The sequence below is a fragment of the Melozone crissalis genome, unplaced genomic scaffold (assembly GCF_028551555.1).
Source record: "Melozone crissalis strain CALT ecotype California unplaced genomic scaffold, PUWL_Pcris_2 ptg000093l_1, whole genome shotgun sequence".
NCBI lineage: Eukaryota > Metazoa > Chordata > Aves > Passeriformes > Passerellidae > Melozone > Melozone crissalis.
In genome coordinates, this window is record NW_026535870.1 from 1 (window position 1) to 5401 (window position 5401).

Consider the following 5401-nt stretch of genomic DNA (forward strand, 5'->3'; position numbering starts at 1 on the left):
CCCCAAAGTCATTTCCAAAATTCCCCAAAACCCCTGAAAAATCCCAAAAGTCCCACAAAAAATCCTCAAAATTCCCCAAAAAATCCCCCGAAAAATCACTTTTAAATGCCCCAAACCCCCCAAATCCCTCCCAAAATTCCCACCAAACCCAAAAACATTCTCCAAAAATTTTGCATTTCGCCCACAAAAAAAATCTCATTTCAAGCTCCAGAACTCCCCTGGACCCCCCAAAATTCCCTCAAATCCCCTCCAAAAATCAAAAAAGATCCCCAAAATCCAAAAAAATCCCTTAAAATTCCTGAAAATTCCCCAAAAATCCCAAAATTTCCCCAAAATGTCCCCAAATCTGAGGGAACCTCCCCAAATTTTGGGTTCCCCACCCCAAATCTGACCCCAATTCCCCCTCAGGTTTTGGGTCACCCTCACCTCCAGCTCCTGCAGGTGCCCGTACCTGAGCCCCGAGTTAAGGAACAATTTGGGGATCCCCCAAAAATCTCCCCTTCAATTTAAGGTTGAACCCCCAAATTTGGGAACCCCCACCCCAGATTTTGGGGTTTCCAGAATTTTCTATCCGAGGAACCCCCAAAATTTTTGAGGATCCCCAAAATTTCGGATACAAGCGCAGATTTCCTCGGATCTTCTTCACGTTCCTGTGGGGACACCCCAAAAATTCTGTGAGGGGAGAACCGGGAAAAAGAGCGGGAAAAGCGGCGCGGGGCATGATGGGAGCTGTAGTTCAGGGGAGTGGGGCCTGCAATGATGCTCTATGGGCGGCGCGGGGGCGTGATGGGACCTGTTTGCCGGCTATAATGAAAATCAATGGGGCGTGGGGCATGATGGGAGTTGTAGGTTTGGCTATAATTGAACTCACTGGGGCGCGGGGGATGATGGGAGCTGTAGGCTTGGCTATAATGGAACTCAGTGGGGCGCGGGGGATGATGGGAGCTGTAGGCTTGGCTATAATGGAACTCAGTGGGGCGCGGGGGATGATGGGAGCTGTAGGCCCGGAAAGCATCTCCCCCTCCTTCCCCTTAAATTTTGGGGCCCCCTTTCAATTTTTGGGGCTTTTCACTCTCCCCAATGTTGGGGTCCCCCCTCACCGCTGGTTCCGGACGTGGCGGATGACGTAATCCCAAATGGGGGCTGCGGGGCCGGAGCAGAGCCTGCAGGGGAGGGAATTGGGGCACCCCAACATTTGGGGGTGACCATAAAATTCACCCAGGAACCCGAAAATCACCCCCAGGAACCCCCAAATCCACTCAGGATGCCCTAAAAGGGACCCCAAAAGGACCCCTCAGGACCCCCCAAAGGGACCCCAAAATCCCCACAGGACCCCCCGAAACCTCCCAAGGGACCCTTCAAGGGGACCCCAAATTCTCCAGGACCTCCTAAAGGACCCCAAAAGCATCCCCAGGACCCTCCAAAGGGACCCCAAAACCCCCCAGAACTCTCCAAAAGATCCCAAAATCTCCTCAGGACCTCCCCAAACCTCCCCATTACCCTCCAAGGGGACACCAAAATACCCCCAGGACCCCCCAAAACTTCTCAGGACCCTCCAAAGAGACCGCAAAACCACCTCAGGACCCCCAAACCCACCCAGGGCCCTCTAAAGGGACCCCAAAATCCCCTCAGGACTCTCAGGAGGACCCCAAAATCCCCCAAGGACCCCTCAAAAGGACCCCAAAACTCACACAGGACCACCCAAAAGGACCCCAAAATCCCCCCAGCACCCCTAAACCCCCTCAGGACCCTCCAAGAGGACGCAAAATTCACTCAGGACCCCTAAAACCCCCTCAGGACCCTCCAAGGGGACCCCAAAACGCCCCAGAATGTTTCATAGGGACCCCAAAATCCCTTCAGGACCCCCAAAATTCCTCCAGGACCCTCCAAGGGGACTCCCAAACCCTTCCAGGACCTTCTAAAGGAACTCCAAAACCTCCCCAGTACTCTCCAAAGGGACCCCGAAACCTCCCATTACTCTCCAGAGGGAGCCCAAAACCTCCCAGTACTCTCCAGAGGGAGCCCAAAATCCCCCCAGGACCCCCCAAAACCTCTCAGGACCCTCCAAGGGGACCCCAAACCTCCTCAGCCCCCCCCCACATTCCCGCTCTCCCCTCACGGAGCCCTCGGGGGGTTCCCACCCCCGGAAGCCCGAAACCCCCCGGCCCCTCCCCGCCTCAGGGGGGTCCCCATGGGGGTCCCCGGCTGGTCCCGACCTGCGGAGCGCGGCCGGGGAGGGGATGGCGGAGGGCGGCAGCTCCATCTCCTCCCGGAGCCACCGCTCCAGCGCCTCCGCCATCATGGCCGGGGGGCGCTGAGGAGAGCGAAAAACCGCGGGAAAAGCGCCGCGGGGCAGCAGGGGAGTTGTAGTGCGGGAGGGGCGGGGCATGCAATGATGGGCTATGGGAGGCGCGAGGCATGACGGGAGTTGTAGGCGAGTAACTGGGGCGCTGTGGTGCGCGAGGCATGATGGGAGTTGTAGGCGTGGCTTTAATGATTCTCTATGGGGCGCGGGGCCTGATGGGAGTTGCATGCACACCTGTAATGGGGCTCTATGGGTTATAATGATTCTCTATGGGACTCTATGGGTTATAATGATTCTCTATGGGGCGCGGGGGCTGAGGGGAGTTGTATGCGTGTTTGTAATGGAACTCAATAGGCGTCGCGGGGCATGATGGGAGCTGTAAGCCAGGAAGTTTGTCGATGGGGAAACTTGGGGGTCTGGGGGCACTTGGGGGTCCTAAGGGCCACTTATGGGTCAGAGGAGCCATTTAAGGGACACTTAAAAGGCACCCGAGGGGAACTTTGGGTCTGAGGGCACTCAGGGTCACCTGGTGAGCTGGATCCTGGCTTTACCTGGCCTCTGTGGGGCGCGGGGGATGATGGGAGTTGTAGGCTCTGGGCAGCATGGGAATTGTAGGCGTAGACTGAGGGTCTGTGGGGAGGGGGGAGGTTTAGGTGGGGCACCTGGGAGTCCGTGAGGGCACTCGGAGGTCCTGAGTGGGGGCTGAGAGATCACTTAGGAATCCTGGGAGGCACTTGGGGGTCCGGGGGAGCAACTGAGGAGCAACTTTGGGTTTGGGGGGAAATTTGGGGGCGTGTACCGGGCACTCTGTGTGGCTGCGTGGCATGACGGGAGGTGTAGGCCGGGCTTCCTTTAGACTCTATGGGGCCGCGGAGCATGAAGGGAATTGTAAGCCAGCCATCAATACTTACGTGTAGTGCCGCAGGGCATGACGGGAGTCGTTGGCCCCGTTTCAATGGCGCTCTAAGAGGCCGCGAGGCATGCTGGGACCTGGAGTCCAGCGTTTAATAGCTCAGTTTTCTGCCGCAAGGCATGACGGGAATTGTAGTCGAAAAAAGCCAAAATGGCGCAGCCTTTAGATATCGCCTTCAAGGCCGCTGATTGGTTGCAAGCTATGATTGACAGGCAGGTCGACCAGTGGGAGGTGGCGCCGACGGAAGGCGGGAAGCGGCAGCTCCTGAGGGCGGCGGTGAGAGGGGGGCGCGGATTTTGGGGGGATTTGAGGCGATTTTGGGGCATTTTGGGGGATTTTTGGGATCCCTCACGAGCCTCTCACCCCTGCCAGGCCCCAGGGACGCGTCCGGAGCCGTGATGGCCGCCAAGGTGAAGGTGGAGAAACCAGGTGAGCTCGGCCGGGAGCCCCAAAAACCCCAAAAACCGCCCAAAAAACCCCAAAATTCCACAAAAATCCCACTCGGGACCCCCCAAAACCCCTCAAATTCCCTCAGAAAGCGCCGAAATGCCAAAAGATTTCCCGAATATATCCCAAAACAACACAAATCCTCCCCAAAATTTCCAAAATATTCCCAGAATTCCCCAAATTCCTCCCAGATTCGTCCAGAACCCCCAAATGCCCCACAATTCTCAAAATTTTCTCCCAAATTTCTTAAAAATTCCTCACAGGACCCTGAAAATTCACCAAATTCCCAGAGCTGGACCCAAAAATGCCCAAAAATTCCCCAAAATTCCGAATTTTTTCCAGTGCTGAACACCAAAATTCCTTAAAATTCCCCCAAAATCCCAATTAAAACCCAAAATACCCTCAAAATTCTCATTTGAATCCCCCAAAACCCCAACGAAACCCCAAAAATTCCATTTAAACCCCAAAAATCCTTTTAAGACCCCAAAATTGCCCCAAAAATTCCCCATATCCCCTCAAAATTCCCATTTCAATCCCTCAACCTTCATTTTAAACCCTAAAATTTCTTCTTTAAACCCCCAAATCCCCTCCAGGATCCCCCAAATTTAAAAGAATCCCTCAAAAATCCCAAATTTCCATGAACTTGTCCCCCAAATTCCCCTCATATTCCAAAAAATCCCCAAAATTTTCCCAAAAATTCTCTAAAAATTGCCCAAATGCCCTCCAGAATCCCCCAAGTTTAAAAATAATTCTCAAAAATCCTCAAAATTTCTGAATTTCCCAGAACTGGACCCCCAAATTCTTCCCAAATTCCCAAAAGTTCTCCCCAAAATTCTCAGTTATTCCCCAGATTTCCCCAAAACTGCCCCAAATCCATTCCAGGACCCCCAAATTGCCAAAAATTCCCCCAAAATTCCAAAAGTCTCCAGTATTCCCAGAGCTGGACACCCCAAAGCCCCAAGACTCCACAAAATCCCCCAAAACTCCCCCCAAACGCCTTCCAATATTCCTAAAACTTCCCCAAAAAATCCCAAATTTCCACCAATTTCCCTAAGATTCCCCCAAAAATGCCCAATTTCCCATTTCAGTCCCTCAAAATTCCCATTTTAACCCCAAAATTCCCCCAAATCCCCTCCAGGACCCCCAAATATCCCCCCAAATTCCCTAAAATCTCTTCCACCATTCCCAAAACATCAAACAAAATCCCCAAAATTTTCCCATTTCAACCCCAAAAAATCTCCCAGAAACCCCAAAATTCCCAAAAAGTCCCAAAAATTCCCCCAAGTTCCCATTTCAACCCCCATAAATCCCCAAAATTCCCAGAGCTGGAGCCCAAATTCCCGAAAATTCCCCCAAAACTCCCCCAAATTCCTTTCCTCATTCTCAAAAATCCTGCAAAATTCCCAAAAATCACCCGAACTCCCCCCAAATTTCTTCAAAAAATCCCCCAAATCCCTTCCAACATTCCCAAAACATCCCCAAAATTCCCATTTCAATCCCAAAATCCCCCTAAAAATTCCCAGAATCCTCCCAAATTCCCCCAAAATTTTTCAAATCTCCCCAAATTCCCCCAATGTACCCAAAAAATCCCCCAAATTCCCCCAAAAATTTCCATTTCAACCCCCAAAAATTCCCATTTCAACTCCCAACCCCTCCATTCCCCCAAAATTCCCAAAAATTCCCCTCAAAACCCCCAAACCCCCTCAGCATTTCCCCAAATCCCCCCCAAGTCCCAC

At 52.7% G+C, this 5401-nt stretch overlaps 1 long non-coding RNA gene across 1 annotated transcript; it reads right to left on the reverse strand.

The window, feature by feature from the left end:
* Nucleotides 1–425: 425 nt before the first annotated feature.
* LOC128947298 (uncharacterized) lies at nucleotides 426–2303 on the reverse strand. The gene is made up of 4 exons (XR_008484042.1): nucleotides 2217–2303; nucleotides 1101–1163; nucleotides 618–650; nucleotides 426–451 (listed from the first exon to the last, which is right to left on the reverse strand). It is a non-coding gene; the product is annotated as an uncharacterized LOC128947298 (long non-coding RNA).
* Nucleotides 2304–5401: the final 3098 nt, after the last annotated feature.